This window comes from Schistocerca gregaria, chromosome 3, assembly GCF_023897955.1.
Source record: "Schistocerca gregaria isolate iqSchGreg1 chromosome 3, iqSchGreg1.2, whole genome shotgun sequence".
NCBI lineage: Eukaryota > Metazoa > Arthropoda > Insecta > Orthoptera > Acrididae > Schistocerca > Schistocerca gregaria.
This window is the reverse complement of record NC_064922.1, coordinates 96752379-96774767: the sequence shown is the minus strand read 5'-3', so window position 1 is coordinate 96774767 and position 22389 is coordinate 96752379. Positions and strand designations below refer to the sequence as shown.

The following is a 22389-nucleotide window of genomic DNA, read 5'->3' as shown; positions in this document are numbered from 1 at the left end:
CTCAGAGCCAATATCAGTTAAATTAAATAAATTAAATTACTATCTAATCCATCTTCATTAACAGTATTTCACTATCAAATCCGTTATAAACAAAAATCTATTGTAACCCACCTCCTCTTAACTATAAGCTGCACCTTGACCTGAAATATTTTATAATTATAAATCTTGAGAATTATAACTCTAAAAAGATTCTCTGATAACGGAGATATACAAACAAATAAATTAAGTAGAGTAAATCGTGTATTATCAATCATGGGGTAGGTTCCTCTGAATGGAATGAGATACCGCCAAATTCTTTGGGTTTAAAGACCTTAACTAATAGTACCCTGGTAAATATAATTAACATTTAAAATAATAGGGTATCTAATCCTAGTTTATTATTTAAATTTCACAGATTCATAAAAAGGGCCACAAATAAATTTTAACATTTCACCTCACAAATTTATATTTCAACCCTAATAATATAAACAACTGTTTTAACCAATAATATTCACTTGTATCAATCGTATAACCGCGGCTGCTGGCACGAATTATGCCGATACTAAATCAATTGCTAAATCCAAAATCACTTGATAATTAAATCAAATTACTGCAAAAAGAACATTTAGTCTAACAAAACTTACATATAATACTAAGAAAAAGTGAATAACACAGCAAGAATAAAACTTTTAACAATAAAAAATAAAAAAATTTTAAATCTATTAATTCAGGAAAAAATAAAAGTTTCAAATATTTAAAGAAAAAAAAAGAAAAAACCACAAACATTAACAAAAAAAAAAGAAACGCCCCTATGTATGACCACAACAACTTCTCTATTATATATAATTAAAGATTAATATGGAACATGTATAGCAATAAATGTATTATATTCTTTCTTATTTAATCTTTCTTTTCACTAATAAATAAAGAAAGATTAAATAATATAATAAATATATTTTATACAATTATGTAATTTAATATAATATGTTATTAATATGAATTCTTTTTTTATATTAAGTTAACTTTCATATATATTAGTTAAATAATCTAATTATAGATAATTTACATAATTATATTATTATAATTAATATAATTATTTATATTAATTATAATATTTTATATTTAAAATAAATAATTTTATTTATTATATCCAATTATAATAATATTAAATATTAAATTACATATTATTATATATATTATATTATAATAACCTATTTTAAGCTAAAAACATAAGTAGCTATAATCCTAGGTATATAATTGCATTAAAATAATCAATTGATAATGGTAAGATGAACTTATAATACTTTAATTTCAATTAAATGTAATATATTAATATAAATTATTTATTATATATATATATAAAAAAAATAAAATGAGCAGGATAAATTAATCCTAATTAAACAAAATAATACATAAAAGAATTTCAAAAAAAAACTTTCGATTTATATATTAAATAAATGAAGTGCCTGATTAAAGGGTTACCTTGATAGGGTAAATAAAGTAAATAAAATTACCTTCATTAAAATTACATAAGATAGAATTAAACTACCTCCTTTAGTATCAAAAACTAACGTGCATCATACACCTTAATGTAAAAAGGTAAGCTAAACAAGCTAATGGGTTCATACCCCATTTATAGAGGTATCAATCCTCTCCTTTTTAATGACCAACAACTCTACAAAACTTCTCTTCCTATCAACATTAATGATAGGAACGATCCTGTCCATTTCATCAAATTCCTGATTTGGGGTTTGAATAGGACTTGAGATCAACTTACTTTCATTTATTCCGCTCCTAACAAGAAATAAAAATATAATAATAAATGAATCATCAATTAAATATTTTATTGTCCAAGCAATAGCATCGACAATATTATTATTTTCAATTTTTCTGATTCAAATAAAATATCCCATGGGATGGGAAACAGAATTTATCCCATCAATAATAATTAGATCTAGACTATTATTAAAGATTGGAGCTGCACCTTTCCATTTCTGATTTCCAGAAGTTATAGGAGCATCAAGATGAAATAATTGTTTAACATTAATAACATGACAAAAAATCGCCCCAATAATTGTCTTATCTTATTGTATTCAATTAAGAACTTTTATTTGAACAATTATTATCTTAAGAATTATTATTGGGGCAATAGGAGGTTTAAATCAAACATCCTTACGACAACTTTTAGCATATTCATCAATCAGACATCTAGGTTGAATAATTAGATCATTAACAGTCAGAGAAAACATCTGAGAACTATACTTCATTATTTACTCACTATTAAGATTAAATATAGTTTTATTATTTAAGCAAATAAATTTATTTTTCATAAATCAAATTTATTCAGCCAGAAATATAAAAACCGAAATTAAATTCATAATATTCTTATCTTTATTATCTTTAGGTGGACTACCACCATTCCTTGGATTCTTACCAAAATGAATTGTAATACAATCATTAATAGAAAACAATATAACAACTATTATAACTATTGTAGTTGTATTAACTACAATTACACTCTACTACTATATACGTATTAGATTCTCAGCTCTAATTATATCATACACAGAAAATTCGTGATCTATAAAGATAAAGTCCCAAAAATCAAGAATCATTCTTCCTATAACAGTAATAATTTCAACAATAGGATTGATTTCAACATCAACCTTAATTTCATTATACTAAGGACTTAAGTTAATCAAACTAATAACCTTCAAAGTTATAATTAAAAGAATAATCTTTTAGGCCTTAGTAAAATTTTACACCTCTAGAATTGCAGTCTAGAATCATAATTGAATATAAGACCTAAATATGATAAGAGAGAAAACATCTCATAAGTAGATTTACAGTCTACCACCTAAAATTCAGCCATCTTACCGCAAAAATGATTATTCTCAACAAACCATAAGGACATTGGTACTTTATACTTCATATTTGGAGCATGAGCAGGAATAGTAGGAACATCAATAAGAATACTTATTCGTGCTGAACTTGGCCAACCCGGATCTCTAATTGGGGATGACCAGATTTATAATGTTATTATTACAGCTCACGCATTCGTAATAATTTTCTTTATAGTAATACCTATTATAATTGGTGGATTTGGTAATTGACTTGTTCCACTAATAATTGGTGCACCAGATATAGCATTTCCACGAATAAATAATATAAGTTTTTGATTACTACCACCTTCACTAACCCTTCTTCTTACATCTTCTATAGTAGATAATGGTGCTGGTACAGGATGAACAGTTTACCCTCCTCTAGCAGGAGCTATTGCACACGGGGGTGCATCTGTAGATCTAGCTATTTTTTCACTGCACTTAGCAGGTGTATCATCTATTCTTGGTGCAGTGAATTTCATTACAACAGCAATTAATATACGATCAGAAAGTATAACTTTAGATCAAACACCTTTATTTGTATGATCTGTAGCTATTACAGCATTACTTCTCCTTCTTTCACTTCCAGTTTTAGCAGGAGCTATTACTATATTATTAACAGATCGAAATTTAAATACATCATTCTTTGACCCTGCAGGAGGGGGTGACCCAATTCTATATCAACATCTATTTTGATTCTTTGGACACCCAGAAGTTTATATTTTAATTCTACCAGGGTTCGGAATTATTTCACATATTGTATGTCAAGAAAGAGGAAAAATTGAATCATTTGGAACATTAGGTATAATTTATGCTATACTATCAATTGGACTAATAGGATTTATTGTATGAGCACATCATATATTTACAGTAGGAATGGATGTTGACACACGAGCATATTTTACATCAGCAACAATAATTATTGCTGTACCTACAGGAATTAAGGTATTTAGATGATTAGCTACATTATATGGAACTAAATTCAAGTTCAATCCACCATTATTATGAGCTCTAGGATTTATTTTCCTATTTACAATTGGTGGATTAACAGGATTAGTATTAGCAAATTCATCACTTGATATTGTATTACATGATACATATTATGTAGTAGCCCACTTTCATTATGTATTATCTATAGGAGCAGTATTTGCAATTATAGGAGGTGTCATTCAATGATATCCACTATTTACAGGATTAACTATAAATAATACATGATTAAAAATCCAATTTACAATTATATTCATTGGAGTAAATTTAACATTCTTTCCTCAACACTTCCTAGGATTAGCAGGAATACCTCGACGATACTCTGACTACCCAGACGCATATACATCATGAAACGTAGTATCAAGAATTGGGTCTACAATTTCTATTGTAGGAATCATTATATTCATTGTAATTATATGAGAAAGAATGATTACAAACCGAGCAATTATATTTAGAGCTAACATAAGAAGATCAACAGAATGACTACAAAATAACCCTCCTGCAGAACATAGTTACTCAGAATTACCATTTATCTCTAGATTCTAATATGGCAGATTAGTGCAGTAGATTTAAGCTCTACAAATAAAGGTTTGACCTGTTATCAGAAAATATTTATTAATGGCAACATGATCAAATTTATCTCTTCAAGATGGAGCTTCACCATTAATGGAGCAATTATCATTCTTTCATGATCATACTATGGTCGTATTATTATTAATTACAGTAATTGTAGGTTATGCCCTAAGTTATATATTATTTATTGCCTATACTAACCGTAATATACTTCATGGACATTTAATTGAAACAATCTCAACAGCTTTACCAGCAATTACATTAATTTTTATTGCCCTTCCATCATTACGACTATTATATTTACTTGATGATTCAGTAGATGCAATAATTACAATTAAAACCATTGGACGACAATGATATTGAAGATATGAATATTCAGACTTCATAGACGTAGAATTTGACACTTATATAACACCAGAACAAGACCTAGAAAATGATGGATTCCGACTACTAGATGTAGATAACCGAACAATCCTACCAATAAATACAGAAGTACGAGTATTAACAAGAGCATCAGATGTTCTACACTCATGAGCAGTTCCTGCATTAGGGGTTAAAATTGATGCAACGCCAGGTCGGTTAAATCAAGGAACATTCACAATAAATCGACCTGGATTATTCTTTGGACAATGCTCAGAAATCTGTGGAGCAAACCACAGATTTATACCAATTGTAATTGAAAGAACTTCAGTAAATTTATTTATTAAGTGATTATCTAAGATAATTTAAGGAGTTAGTTAAAATAAATAACATTAGAGTGTCAATCTAAAGTAACTAAAAAAAATTAGTACACCTTGAAATTCATCAGATGACTGAAAGTAAGTAATGGTCTCTTAAACCAAATAATAGTAAATTAACGACTACTTCTGATGGGGAAATTATATCCAAATCCCTCAAATATCCCCTCTTATATGATTCTCACTATTCATTATATTTTCAGCTACATTAATCTTGTTTAATCAAATAAACTTCTTCTCATTTAAACCTAACCTTATTAAAAGAGCAGAAAAAGGAACAATTGAAATAAAAAACTTAAATTGAAAATGATAACAAATCTATTCTCAACATTTGACCCATCAACTAACATCTTTAATTTATCATTAAATTGAACTAGAACATTTCTAGGACTATTATTAATCCCATCACTATTTTGACTTACACCATCACGAATTAACATTATCTGAAATAAACTAAATTTAACCTTACATAATGAATTTAAAACACTTCTTGGACCAAAATCATTTAATGGAACAACATTCATTTTCATCTCAATTTTTATTATAATATTATTTAACAATTTCATAGGATTATTCCCTTATATTTTTACTAGAACAAGACATTTAGAATTAACATTTGCAATTGCCCTACCTATATGGCTAAGATTTATATTATTTGGATGAATTAACCATACTAATCATATATTTACACACCTTGTACCACAAGGTACACCGCCTGCATTAATATCATTTATAGTACTAATTGAAACAATTAGTAATGTTATTCGACCAGGTACATTAGCAGTACGGTTGGCAGCAAATATAATTGCAGGACACTTATTATTAACCTTATTGGGAAACACAGGACCATCTATAGCAATAAACTTAATCTCATTACTAATTATTGGACAAATACTTCTATTAATTCTAGAATCAGCAGTAGCAATAATTCAAGCCTATGTTTTCTCAATTCTAAGAACTCTATATTCTAGAGAAGTATATTAAACCTATGTTAACAACTCACTCAAACCACCCATTCCACTTAGTAGACTATAGACCTTGACCATTAACAGGAGCAATTGGAGCAATAGTCCTAGTATCAGGACTAGCAAAATGATTCCACCTATTTAATATTAACTTATTCATAATTGGATTTGGAATTACCCTACTAACTATAATTCAATGATGACGAGATGTAGTACGAGAAGGAACATATCAAGGATTACATACAGGATTTGTATCAATTGGATTACGATGAGGAATAATTTTATTTATTGCATCAGAGGTATTATTTTTCGTTTCATTTTTTTTGAGCATTCTTTAGAAGAAGATTAGCACCAACAATTGAACTAGGAATACTATGACCTCCAATAGGAATTCAACCCTTTAACCCTATACAAATTCCATTACTTAATACAGCTATTCTTTTAGCATCAGGAGTAACAGTAACATGAGCACATCATAGTTTAATGGAATCTAATCATACTCAAGCACTACAAGGATTATTCTTCACAGTGTTATTAGGACTATACTTTACAATACTTCAAGCATATGAATATTGAGAAGCACCTTTTACCATTGCAGATGCAGTTTATGGATCAACATTCTTTGTTGCAACAGGATTCCATGGTTTACACGTAATTATTGGAACAATCTTTTTATCAACATGTCTACTTCGACACTCAATAAATCAATTTTCACCAAGACATCACTTTGGATTTGAAGCAGCAGCATGATACTGACACTTCGTAGACGTAGTATGATTATTCTTATATATCTCTATTTATTGATCAGGTAGATAATTGTTTTTCTAGTATAAATAGTACATTTGACTTCCAATCAGAAAGCTTGATATAAATCAAGAAAAACAATTATAATTCTATCAACAAGAGTTTTCATTAGATTTATTATTCCAATAATTGTTATAATCCTGGCAACAACACTATCAAAAAAAGTAATTAATGATCGAGAAAAAAGATCACCATTTGAATGTGGGTTTGATCCAAAAAGATCAGCACGAATACCATTCTCAATACGATTCTTCCTAATCGCAGTAATCTTTTTAATTTTTGATGTAGAAATTGCACCAATTCTACCAATTGTAATTATTTTTAAAACTTCAGACATTATAATCTGAACAGTATCAACAATATTTTTTATTCTAGTTCTATTAGGAGGACTATACCATGAATGAAACCAAGGAGCATTACAATGAGCAGAATAAAGGGTTGTAGTTAAATATAACATTTGGGTTGCATTCAAAAAGTATTGATATTATCAATCAACCTTAAATAGAATAAGAAGCGAAATATAGCAGTCAGTTTCGACCTGGAAGATTGGTATGTACTACCCTTATTCTTATTAATTGAAGCCAAAAAGAGGCGTATTACTGTTAATAATATAATTGAACTATAATAGTTCCAATTAAGGAAATGTAAAGCCAATATGAAAGCTGCTAACTTTTTATATTAGCGGTTAAACTCCGTTAACATTTCTAAAATTTATATAGTTTAAATAAAACATTACATTTTCACTGTAAAAATAATATATCTATATTTATAAATACTTAAAAGTAAAAATACTTCCTTAACATCTTCAGTGTCACGCTCTAATTATAAGCTATTTAAATAAACGAAAAACAATATTACCAAAATAAATATTAAAAAATAAAAGTTAAAAGATAAATCTTGAAATTAGAATCATATCAACCTTGAATATAACCAATTAAATAAATAAATAATCTATATAAACCTTGACCACCAAGTAATTCACCTCAACCATAATCAAATGACTTAGATGAATAATAACCTATTTTTAAAGGAATATATCTAATAAACTTAGTTGAAAGAAAAGGTATAAATCATATAGAACCAGCAAATCTAACAAAAGAAAGTATACTTAAATAAAATAAATTATGAGAAAAATCAAAATTAGAAATAAGATAACCTAAATAAGCACCTAAAATAACAACTGTAATAGTTAAAAACTTTAAATAATTAGGTAAAGCAATCACATGAGGAATAGGAAAAATTAATCAAGATAAAAGACTACCACCAAAAACAGCAACAAACAATAGACCACTTATTCCAAATGAAATATAATAACCCTTATCATCAAAAGAAAATCTAGAATAAAAATTATTATCACCAGATATTGAATAATAAAACAAACGAAAAGAATAAGAAGCAGTTAAACCAGTAGAAAAAAAATAAAGAAAAAAAATTAAACAATTAATTCATCTTAAACAAACCATCTCAAGAATTAAATCCTTTGAATAAAATCCCGCTAAAAAAGGTATTCCACACAAAGATAAACTAGAAACATTAAAACAAACTGAAGTTAAAGGTATGAAATTAACAATTGATCCTATAAAACGAATATCCTGAGAATCCTTCAAATTATGAATTATTGAACCTGCACATATAAATAATAATGCCTTAAATAAAGCATGAGCCAATAAATGAAAAAATGCAAGCTTTGGATAACCTATAGCCAAAATTCTTATTATTAAACCAAGTTGTCTTAAAGTAGAAAGAGCAATAATCTTCTTTAAATCAAACTCAAAATTAGCGCCCAATCCAGCCATAAATATAGTTATACAACCAATTAAAAGTAAAAATCAACCACAATTATAAGTACCCAATATTGGTCTAAAACGAATTAATAAATAAACACCAGCAGTAACATGAGTAGAAGAATGAACTAAAGCAGAAACAGGAGTAGGAGCTGCTATAGCAGCAGGAAGTCATGAAGAGAAAGGAATCTGAGCTCTCTTAGTTATAGCTGCTAAAACAATTAATATAGTAATGAGCTTTATTTCAAAAGAATTAGAAATAAAATCATAATAATAAATATAATTTCAACCACCAAAATTTAACATTCATGCAATAGAAATTAAAATAGCAACATCACCAATACGATTAGAAAGTGCAGTTAATATACCAGCACTATAAGATTTTACATTTTGATAATAAATAACCAAACAATAAGAAACTAAACCTAAACCATCTCAACCTAATAAAATTCTAATTAAATTAGGACTAATAATTAAAAAACCTATAGAAAGAATAAATATTAAAACAATAATAATAAAACGATTTATATTCTTTTCACCAGATATATAATCCTCTCTATAATAAATAACCAAAGAAGAAATATATATAACAAAAGATATAAAAATAAGAGATATTCAATCCAAAATTAAAGTTATAACAACTATAGAACCATTTAAATTGAAAAGCTCTCACTCAACAAAAACTCTATAATCAATTATTAAATAATAAATACCTAAAATAAAAACTATAGTTCTCGAAATAAACAAAGAAAAAAAACTCAAAGAACAAATAGAAAATAAATTCACGGCCTAAGATGAAAAACTTCATATCATTGATTCCACAAAACAATATTTTTAATTAAAATACTTAAGCAAACTAAACAAAGAAATATTCACCCTTTAAACAGAGAATATTTAAAGGCAATCAATGTAAAAGTAAAAGATGATATTCACGAAAATAACCAAGAGAACAAGTATAAACACCAGAATAATAATTCCCATGCTGAGAATAAGAATATACATACAAAGTATAAACAGCTCTAAAAAAAGATAAAAAAATCAAAGCAAAGAATCTAAAAGAAGATCAAGATATAATTCTATTTAATAATCTAATTTCACCTACCAAATTTAAAGAAGGAGGAGCAGCCATATTTGATGATCTTAAAAGAAATCATCATAAAGCCATTCTTGGCATCAAATTAATTATACCCTTGTTAATTATTAATCTTCGTCTACCTAAACGATCATAAATAATATTAGATAAACAATATAAACCAGAAGAACATAAACCATGACCAACCATTAGAGAAAGAGAACCTACACAACCTCATCAATTCATAGTCATCAATAACCATTCTTATATGAGCAACAGAAGAATATGCAATTAAAGACTTTAAATCAACCTGACGAAAACAAATAAATCTTACAATAACACCCCCAGATAAACCTAAAGACAATCAAAATTAATTAAACTTTAAACCCAAATAAGAAATAACCTTTATAACACGAAAAATACCATAACCACCTAACTTTAATAAAACACCAGCAAGAATTATTCTACCTGAAATAGGGGCCTCTACATGAGCCTTAGGAAGTCTTAAATGAACCAAAAACATAGGTATCTTAACTAAAAAAGCCAAAATTATAAATACATAAAACATAAAATAATAAGAACCAAAATCAACCAATAAAGGAAAATATAAAGTATTAGAAAAATCATAAAACTAATAATAAAACTAATAATAAAGGTAATCTAGCAACCAAAGTATAAAAAATTAAATAAACACCAGCCTGCAAACGCTCAGGTTGATAACCCCAACCCAAAATTAAAAGTAAAGTAGGAACTAATCTAGCCTCAAAAAAATATAAAAAGAAAGAAGATTTAATCTAGCAAATGAACAATAAAGCATAATTATTAAAATCAAAACCATAAAAACAAAAAAATTAGAATGATATGAACTTAAATAAACTGAACCTCTAGCAGTGATTATTAAAGAACAAATCCAAAAACTAAGTAAAATTAAACTAAAAGAAAAATAATCAATACCAAAATAATATCTAATTATATTCAAATCAGCATATGAATAAACACAAATTATAAAAACAAAACCCGACAGAAACATTAAAGAATGAACCAACCATCAACAATTATTTAATAAACAAAGAGGGATCAAAAAAATTGTTATAAATAAATACTTTAACATAAAGATAAACCAAAAGAATTAAAAAAATCATTACCATGAGAACGAATTGTTGAAACTAAATAGAAAGACCTAAAGCACCCTCACAAACAGAAAAAACTAAAAAAATAACAGGAAAAAAATAATCATAATCAAACTCAATAAGAAAAACAATAACTAACATAAATAAAGAAAGAACAATATATTCTAATCTCAAAAGAACCATTAATAAATGTTTACGTTTAGAAGAAAAAACATAAACACCAGCAAAATAAATCAATAAAGAAGTAAAAATAGAGAATATAAACATTAGTTTTAATAGTTTAAAAAAAACGCCGGTCTTGTAAACCGGAAATAAGTCCAGCCCCCACTTTTAAAACTTCAGAGGTGGAAAAGCTTCCATCATCGGTCCCCAAAACCGGTATTTTAAATAAACTAACCCCTGAAATGATCAAAATAATAATTATATCATTATCAAATGTAATAAATATTAATTTTATTAAATTAAGACACCCAATATCAATAATGCTTTTTATTATCCTTCAAACCCTCCTAGTTGGATTAATAACAGGAACAATAATAGAAAGATATTGATTATCATATATTTTATTTTTAACATTTCTTGGTGGTATACTAGTATTATTTATTTACATCACATGAATTGCATCAAACGAAATATTTCAGCCTAAATCAATCACTATAATTATTACATTAATAATGTGAGTATTTATCATATTAATATTAATTATTCTAGATATATCTATATTTATAGACTTTTTCAAAAACACCGAAACTATAAATATAAATAATTCAATCAATTATCAAGAAATAACAATATCTTTAGAAAAATTATATAATAGACCAACATTCATTATTACAATAATAATAATAATTTATTTATTTTTAGCACTACTAGCAGTTGTTAAAATCACCAATATTAATCAGGGACCTATTCGTAAAATAAGATAATTACTAATGAATAAACCCTTACGATTAAGACATCCTTTAATTAAAATTATTAATAACTCTTTAATTGACTTACCTGCCCCAACAAATATTTCATTTTGATGAAATTTTGGATCCCTATTAGGGTTATGTTTGGTAATTCAAATCGTAACTGGACTATTTTTAGCTATACATTATACATCAAATATTGAAATAGCATTCAGTAGTGTAGTACACATCTGCCGAGACGTAAATAATGGTTGAATTATCCGAACCTTATACGCAAATGGAGCATCTATATTTTTTATTTGTATTTACTTACATGTAGGACGGGGAATTTACTATGGATCTTATATATATATACATACCTGAATAATTGGTACAGTGATTTTATTTTTAGTTATAGCAACTGCATTTATAGGATATGTCTTACCCTGAGGCCAAATATCTTTTTGAGGTACAACAGTAATTACTAATTTATTATCAGCAATCCCATACTTAGGAACAGATTTAGTCCAATGAGTATGAGGAGGATTCGCTGTTGATAATGCAACATTAAATCGATTCCTCACATTCCATTTTGTATTACCATTTATTATTGCTGCTATAGCAGCAATTCATTTATTTTTTCTTCACCAAACAGGATCTAATAATCCTCTTGGACTAAATGGAGATATTGAAAAAATTCCATTCCATCCATACTTTACCTTTAAGGATTCTATTACATTTGTAATAATAACATCATTATTAATTATACTATGTTTAATTAATCCTTACCTATTAGGAGATCCAGATAACTTTGTACCTGCCAACCCATTAGTAACACCAGTTCACATTCAACCAGAATGATATTTCCTATTTGCATATGCAATTCTACGATCTATCCCTAATAAGTTAGGAGGTGTTATTGCATTATTTTTATCAATTAGAATCTTAATAATTTTACCATTTTATAATAAAACACCATTCCGAGGCATTCAATTTTACCCTATTAATCAAATTTTATTCTGAGCGTTTGCAGGCTGGTGTTTATTTAATTTTTTATACTTTGGTTGCTAGATTACCTTTATTATTAGTTTTATTTAAGGTTTATGATTTTTCTAATACTTTATATTTTCCTTTATTGGTTGATTTTGGTTCTTATTATTTTATGTTTTATGTATTTATAATTTTGGCTTTTTTAGTTAAGATACCTATGTTTTTGATTCATTTATGACTTCCTAAGGCTCATGTAGAGGCCCCTATTTCAGGTAGAATAATTCTTGCTGGTGTTTTATTAAAGTTAGGTGGTTATGGTATTTTTCGTGTTATAAAGGTTATTTCTTATTTGGGTTTAAAGTTTAATTATTTTTGATTGTCTTTAGGTTTATCTGGGGGTGTTATTGTAAGATTTATTTGTTTTCGTCAGGTTGATTTAAAGTCTTTAATTGCATATTCTTCTGTTGCTCATGTAAGAATGGTTATTGGTGGATTGATGACTATGAATTGATGAGGTTGTGTAGGTTCCCTTTCTCTAATGGTTGGTCATGGTTTATGTTCTTCTGGTTTATTTTGTTTATCTAATATTATTTATGAACGTTTAGGTAGACGAAGATTATTAATTAACAAGGGTATAATTAATTTGATGCCAAGAATGGCTTTATGATGATTTCTTTTAAGATCATCAACTATGGCTGCTCCTCCTTCTTTAAATTTGGTAGGTGAAATTAGATTATTAAATAGAATTATATCTTGATCTTCTTTGGGATTCTTTGCTTTGATTTTTTTATCTTTTTTTAGAGCTGTTTATACTTTGTATATATATTCTTATTCTCAGCATGTGAATTATTATTCTGGTGTTTATACTTGTTCTCTTAGTTATTTTCGTGTATATCATCTTTTACTTTTACATTGATTGCCTTTAAATATTCTCTGTTTAAAGGGTGAATATTTCTTTGTTTAGTTTGCTTAAGTATTTTAATTAAAAATATTTTTTTGTGGAATCAATGATATGAAGTTTTTCATCTTAGGCCGTGAATTTATTTTCTATTTGTTCTTTGAGTTTTTTTTCTTTGTTTATTTCGAGAACTATAATTTTTATTTTAGGTATTTATTATTTAATAATTGATTATAGAGTTTTTGTTGAGTGAGAGCTTTTCAATTTAAATGGTTCTATAGTTGTTATAACTTTAATTTTGGATTGAATATCTCTTATTTTTATATCTTTTGTTATATATATTTCTTCTTTGGTTATTTATTATAGAGAGGATTATATATCTGGTGAAAAGAATATAAATCGTTTTATTATTATTGTTTTAATATTTATTCTTTCTATAGGTTTTTTAATTATTAGTCCTAATTTAATTAGAAGTTTATTAGGTTGAGATGGTTTAGGTTTAGTTTCTTATTGTTTAGTTATTTATTATGAAAATGTAAAATCTTATAGTGCTGGTATATTAACTGCACTTTCTAATCGTATTGGTGATGTTGCTATTTTAATTTCTATTGCATGAATGTTAAATTTTGGTGGTTGAAATTATATTTATTATTATGATTTTATTTCTAATTCTTTTGAAATAAAGCTCATTACTATATTAATTGTTTTAGCAGCTATAACTAAGAGAGCTCAGATTCCTTTCTCTTCATGACTTCCTGCTGCTATAGCAGCTCCTACTCCTGTTTCTGCTTTAGTTCATTCTTCTACTCTTGTTACTGCTGGTGTTTATTTATTAATTCGTTTTAGACCAATATTGGATACTTATAATTGTGGTTGATTTTTACTTTTAATTGGTTGTATAACTATATTTATGGCTGGATTGGGCGCTAATTTTGAGTTTGATTTAAAGAAGATTATTGCTCTTTCTACTTTAAGACAACTTGGTTTAATAATAAGAATTTTGGCTATAGGTTATCCAAAGCTTGCATTTTTTCATTTATTGGCTCATGCTTTATTTAAGGCATTATTATTTATATGTGCAGGTTCAATAATTCATAATTTGAAGGATTCTCAGGATATTCGTTTTATAGGATCAATTGTTAATTTCATACCTTTAACTTCAGTTTGTTTTAATGTTTCTAGTTTATCTTTGTGTGGAATACCTTTTTTAGCGGCATTTTATTCAAAGGATTTAATTCTTGAGATGGTTTGTTTAAGATGAATTAATTGTTTAATTTTTTTTCTTTATTTTTTTTCTACTGGTTTAACTGCTTCTTATTCTTTTCGTTTGTTTTATTATTCAATATCTGGTGATAATAATTTTTATTCTAGATTTTCTTTTGATGATAAGGGTTATTATATTTCATTTGGAATAATTGGTCTATTGTTTGTTGCTGTTTTTGGTGGTAGTCTTTTATCTTGATTAATTTTTCCTATTCCTCATGTGATTGCTTTACCTTATTATTTAAAGTTTTTAACTATTACAGTTGTTATTTTAGGTGCTTATTTAGGTTATCTTATTTCTAATTTTGATTTTTCTCATAATTTATTTTCTTTAAGTATACTTTCTTTTGTTAGATTTGCTGGTTCTATTTGATTTATACCTTTTCTTTCAACTAAGTTTATTAGATATATTCCTTTAAAAATAGGTTATTATTCATCTAAGTCATTTGATTATGGTTGAGGTGAATTACTTGGTGGTCAAGGTTTATATAGATTATTTATTTATTTAATTGGTTATATTCAAGGTTGATATGATTCTAATTTCAAGATTTATCTTTTAACTTTTATTTTTTGAATATTTATTTTGGTAATATTGTTTTTCGTTTACTTAAATAGCTTATAATTAGAGCGTGACACTGAAGATGTTAAGGAAGTATTTTTACTTTTAAGTATTTATAAATATAGATATATTATTTTTACAGTGAAAATGTAATGTTTTATTTAAACTATATAAATTTTAGAAATGTTAACGGAGTTTAACCGCTAATATAAAAAGTTAGCAGCTTTCATATTGGCTTTACATTTCCTTAATTGGAACTATTATAGTTCAATTATATTATTAACAGTAATACGCCTCTTTTTGGCTTCAATTAATAAGAATAAGGGTAGTACATACCAATCTTCCAGGTCGAAACTGACTGCAATATTTCGCTTCTTATTCTATTTAAGGTTGATTGATAATATCAATACTTTTTGAATGCAACCCAAATGTTATATTTAACTACAACCCTTTATTCTGCTCATTGTAATGCTCCTTGGTTTCATTCATGGTATAGTCCTCCTAATAGAACTAGAATAAAAAATATTGTTGATACTGTTCAGATTATAATGTCTGAAGTTTTAAAAATAATTACAATTGGTAGAATTAGTGCAATTTCTACATCAAAAATTAAAAAGATTACTGCGATTAGGAAGAATCGTATTGAGAATGGTATTCGTGCTGATCTTTTTGGATCAAACCCACATTCAAATGGTGATCTTTTTTCTCGATCATTAATTAATTTTTTTGATAGTGTTGTTGCCAGGATTATAACAATTATTGGAATAATAAATCTAATGAAAACTCTTGTTGATAGAATTAGAATTGTTTTTCTTGATTTATATCAAGCTTTCTGATTGGAAGTCAAATGTACTATTTATACTAGAAAAACAATTATCTACCTCATCAATAAATAGAGATATATAAGAATAATCATACTACGTCTACGAAGTGTCAGTATCATGCTGCTGCTTCAAATCCAAAGTGATGTCTTGGTGAAAATTGATTTATTGAGTGTCGAAGTAGACATGTTGATAAAAAGATTGTTCCAATAATTACGTGTAAACCATGGAATCCTGTTGCAACAAAGAATGTTGATCCATAAACTGCATCTGCAATGGTAAAAGGTGCTTCTCAATATTCATATGCTTGAAGTATTGTAAAGTATAGTCCTAATAACACTGTGAAGAATAATCCTTGTAGTGCTTGAGTATGATTAGATTCCATTAAACTATGATGTGCTCATGTTACTGTTACTCCTGATGCTAAAAGAATAGCTGTATTAAGTAATGGAATTTGTATAGGGTTAAAGGGTTGAATTCCTATTGGAGGTCATAGTATTCCTAGTTCAATTGTTGGTGCTAATCTTCTTCTAAAGAATGCTCAAAAAAAAGAAACGAAAAATAATACCTCTGATGCAGTAAATAAAATTATTCCTCATCGTAATCCAATTGATACAAATCCTGTATGTAATCCTTGATATGTTCCTTCTCGTACTACATCTCGTCATCATTGAATTATAGTTAGTAGGGTAATTCCAAATCCAATTATGAATAAGTTAATATTAAATAGGTGGAATCATTTTGCTAGTCCTGATACTAGGACTATTGCTTCAATTGCTCCTGTTAATGGTCAAGGTCTATAGTCTACTAAGTGGAATGGGTGGTTTGAGTGAGTTGTTAACATAGATTTAATATACTTCTCTAGAATATAGAGTTCTTAGAATTGAGAAAACATAGGCTTGAATTATTGCTACTGCTGATTCTAGAATTAATAGAAGTATTTGTCCAATAATTAGTAATGAGATTAAGTTTATTGCTATAGATGGTCCTGTGTTTCCTAATAAGGTTAATAATAAGTGTCCTGCAATTATATTTGCTGCCAACCGTACTGCTAATGTACCTGGTCGAATAACATTACTAATTGTTTCAATTAGTACTATAAATGATATTAATGCAGGCGGTGTACCTTGTGGTACAAGGTGTGTAAATATATGATTAGTATGGTTAATTCATCCAAATAATATAAATCTTAGCCATATAGGTAGGGCAATTGCAAATGTTAATGCTAAATGTCTTGTTCTAGTAAAAATATAAGGGAATAATCCTATGAAATTGTTAAATAATATTATAATAAAAATTGAGATGAAAATGAATGTTGTTCCATGAAATGATTTTGGTCCAAGAAGTGTTTTAAATTCATTATGTAAGGTTAAATTTAGATTATTTCAGATAATGTTAATTCGTGATGGTGTAAGTCAAAATAGCGATGGGATTAATAATAGTCCTAGAAATGTTCTAGTTCAATTTAATGATAAATTAAAGATGTTAGTTGATGGGTCAAATGTTGAGAATAGATTTGTTATCATTTTCAATTTAAGTTTTTTATTTCAATTGTTCCTTTTTCTGCTCTTTTAATAAGGTTAGGTTTATATGAGAAGAAGTTTATTTGATTAAACAAGATTAATGTAGCTGAAAATATAATGAATAGTGAGAATCATATAAGAGGGGATATTTGAGGGATTTGGATATAATTTCCCCATCAGAAGTAGTCGTTAATTTACTATTATTTGGTTTAAGAGACCATTACTTACTTTCAGTCATCTGATGAATTTCAAGGTGTACTAATTTTTTTAGTTACTTTAGATTGACACTCTAATGTTATTTATTTTAACTAACTCCTTAAATTATCTTAGATAATCACTTAATAAATAAATTTACTGAAGTTCTTTCAATTACAATTGGTATAAATCTGTGGTTTGCTCCACAGATTTCTGAGCATTGTCCAAAGTATAATCCAGGTCGATTTATTGTGAATGTTCCTTGATTTAACCGACCTGGCGTTGCATCAATTTTAACCCCTAATGCAGGAACTGCTCATGAGTGTAGAACATCTGATGCTCTTGTTAATACTCGTACTTCTGTATTTATTGGTAGGATTGTTCGGTTATCTACATCTAGTAGTCGGAATCCATCATTTTCTAGGTCTTGTTCTGGTGTTATATAAGTGTCAAATTCTACGTCTATGAAGTCTGAATATTCATATCTTCAATATCATTGTCGTCCAATGGTTTTAATTGTAATTATTGCATCTACTGAATCATCAAGTAAATATAATAGTCGTAATGATGGAAGGGCAATAAAAATAATGTAATTGCTGGTAAAGCTGTTCAGATTGTTTCAATTAAATGTCCATGAAGTATATTACGGTTAGTATAGGCAATAAATAATATATAACTTAGGGCATAACCTACAATTACTGTAATTAATAATAATACGACCATAGTATGATCATGAAAGAATGATAATTGCTCCATTAATGGTGAAGCTCCATCTTGAAGAGATAAATTTCATCATGTTGCCATTAATAAATATTTTCTAATAAAAGGTCAAACCTTTATTTGTAGAGCTTAAATCTACTGCACTAATCTGCCATATTAGAATCTAGAGATTAATGGTAATTCTGAGTAACTATGTTCTGCAGGAGGGTTATTTTGTAGTCATTCTGTTGATCTTCTTATGTTAGCTCTAAATATAATTGCTCGGTTTGTAATCATTCTTTCTCATATAATTACAATGAATATAATGATTCCTACAATAGAAATTGTAGACCCAATTCTTGATACTACGTTTCATGATGTATATGCGTCTGGGTAGTCAGAGTATCGTCGAGGTATTCCTGCTAATCCTAGGAAGTGTTGAGGAAAGAATGTTAAATTTACTCCAATGAATATAATTGTAAATTGGATTTTTAATCATGTATTATTTATAGTTAATCCTGTAAATAGTGGATATCATTGAATGACACCTCCTATAATTGCAAATACTGCTCCTATAGATAATACATAATGAAAGTGGGCTACTACATAATATGTATCATGTAATACAATATCAAGTGATGAATTTGCTAATACTAATCCTGTTAATCCACCAATTGTAAATAGGAAAATAAATCCTAGAGCTCATAATAATGGTGGATTGAACTTGAATTTAGTTCCATATAATGTAGCTAATCATCTAAATACCTTAATTCCTGTAGGTACAGCAATAATTATTGTTGCTGATGTAAAATATGCTCGTGTGTCAACATCCATTCCTACTGTAAATATATGATGTGCTCATACAATAAATCCTATTAGTCCAATTGATAGTATAGCATAAATTATACCTAATGTTCCAAATGATTCAATTTTTCCTCTTTCTTGACATACAATATGTGAAATAATTCCGAACCCCGGTAGAATTAAAATATAAACTTCTGGGTGTCCAAAGAATCAAAATAGATGTTGATATAGAATTGGGTCACCCCCTCCTGCAGGGTCAAAGAATGATGTATTTAAATTTCGATCTGTTAATAATATAGTAATAGCTCCTGCTAAAACTGGAAGTGAAAGAAGGAGAAGTAATGCTGTAATAGCTACAGATCATACAAATAAAGGTGTTTGATCTAAAGTTATACTTTCTGATCGTATATTAATTGCTGTTGTAATGAAATTCACTGCACCAAGAATAGATGATACACCTGCTAAGTGCAGTGAAAAAATAGCTAGATCTACAGATGCACCCCCGTGTGCAATAGCTCCTGCTAGAGGAGGGTAAACTGTTCATCCTGTACCAGCACCATTATCTACTATAGAAGATGTAAGAAGAAGGGTTAGTGAAGGTGGTAGTAATCAAAAACTTATATTATTTATTCGTGGAAATGCTATATCTGGTGCACCAATTATTAGTGGAACAAGTCAATTACCAAATCCACCAATTATAATAGGTATTACTATAAAGAAAATTATTACAAATGCGTGAGCTGTAATAATAACATTATAAATCTGGTCATCCCCAATTAGAGATCCGGGTTGGCCAAGTTCAGCACGAATAAGTATTCTTATTGATGTTCCTACTATTCCTGCTCATGCTCCAAATATGAAGTATAAAGTACCAATGTCCTTATGGTTTGTTGAGAATAATCATTTTTGCGGTAAGATGGCTGAATTTTAGGTGGTAGACTGTAAATCTACTTATGAGATGTTTTCTCTCTTATCATATTTAGGTCTTATATTCAATTATGATTCTAGACTGCAATTCTAGAGGTGTAAAATTTTACTAAGGCCTAAAAGATTATTCTTTTAATTATAACTTTGAAGGTTATTAGTTTGATTAACTTAAGTCCTTAGTATAATGAAATTAAGGTTGATGTTGAAATCAATCCTATTGTTGAAATTATTACTGTTATAGGAAAAATGATTCTTGATTTTTGGGACTTTATCTTTATAGATCACGAATTTTCTGTGTATGATATAATTAGAGCTGAGAATCTAATACGTATATAGTAGTAGAGTGTAATTGTAGTTAATACAACTATAATAGTTATAATAGTTGTTATATTGTTTTCTATTAATGATTGTATTACAATTCATTTTGGTAAGAATCCAAGGAATGGTGGTAGTCCACCTAAAGATAATAAAGATGAGAATATTATTAATTTAATTTCGGTTTTTATATTTCTGGCTGAATAAATTTGATTTATGAAAAATAAATTTATTTGCTTAAATAATAAAACTATAATTAATCTTAATAGTGAGTAAATAATGAAGTATAGTTCTCAGATGTTTTCTCTGACTGTTAATGATCTAATTATTCAACCTAGATGTCTGATTGATGAATATGCTAAAAGTTGTCGTAAGGATGTTTGATTTAAACCTCCTATTGCCCCAATAATAATTCTTAAGATAATAATTGTTCAAATAAAAGTTCTTAATTGAATACAATAAGATAAGACCATTATTGGGGCGATTTTTTGTCATGTTATTAATGTTAAACAATTATTTCATCTTGATGCTCCTATAACTTCTGGAAATCAGAAATGGAAAGGTGCAGCTCCAATCTTTAATAATAGTCTAGATCTAATTATTATTGATGGGATAAATTCTGTTTCCCATCCCATGGGATATTTTATTTGAATCAGCAAAATTTAAAATAATAATATTGTCGATGCTATTGCTTGGACAATAAAATATTTAATTGATGATTCATTTATTATTATATTTTTATTTCTTGTTAGGAGCGGAATAAATGAAAGTAAGTTGATCTCAAGTCCTATTCAAACCCCAAATCAGGAATTTGATGAAATGGACAGGATCGTTCCTATCATTAATGTTGATAGGAAGAGAAGTTTTGTAGAGTTGTTGGTCATTAAAAAGGAGAGGATTGATACCTCTATAAATGGGGTATGAACCCATTAGCTTGTTTAGCTTACCTTTTTACATTAAGGTGTATGATGCACGTTAGTTTTTGATACTAAAGGAGGTAGTTTAATTCTATCTTATGTAATTTTAATGAAGGTAATTTTATTTACTTTATTTACCCTATCAAGGTAACCCTTTAATCAGGCACTTCATTTATTTAATATATAAATCGAAAGTTTTTTTTTGAAATTCTTTTATGTATTATTTTGTTTAATTAGGATTAATTTATCCTGCTCATTTTATTTTTTTTATATATATATATAATAAATAATTTATATTAATATATTACATTTAATTGAAATTAAAGTATTATAAGTTCATCTTACCATTATCAATTGATTATTTTAATGCAATTATTTACCTAGGATTATAGCTACTTATGTTTTTAGCTTAAAATAGGTTATTATAATATAATATATATAATAATATGTAATTTAATAGTTAATATTATTATAATTGGATATAATAAATAAAATTATTAATTTAAATATAAAATATTATAATTAATATAAATAATTATATTAATTATAATAATATAATTATGTAAATTATCTATAATTAGATTATTTAACTAATATATATGAAAGTTAACTTAATATAAAAAAAGAATTCATATTAATAACATATTATATTAAATTACATAATTGTATAAAATA

The 22389-nt window shown here is 27.2% G+C and overlaps 3 long non-coding RNA genes across 3 annotated transcripts in view; 1 reads left to right on the top strand and 2 right to left on the bottom strand.

Annotated features, from left to right (window-relative positions):
- The window catches only part of LOC126356089 (uncharacterized), a 158421-nt gene that overhangs the window by 41750 nt on the left and 94282 nt on the right, over positions 1–22389 (top strand). The window lies entirely within an intron of this gene.
- The window catches only part of LOC126356090 (uncharacterized), an 89765-nt gene that overhangs the window by 28339 nt on the left and 39037 nt on the right, over positions 1–22389 (bottom strand). The gene's annotated exons all lie outside the window — the stretch shown is intronic.
- LOC126356091 (uncharacterized) overlaps positions 17178–22389 on the bottom strand; it is a 39772-nt gene continuing 34560 nt past the window's right edge. The window contains exon 2 of the long non-coding RNA XR_007565586.1: positions 17178–17394. This is a non-coding gene — a long non-coding RNA (uncharacterized LOC126356091). The remainder of the gene's footprint in view (positions 17395–22389) is intronic.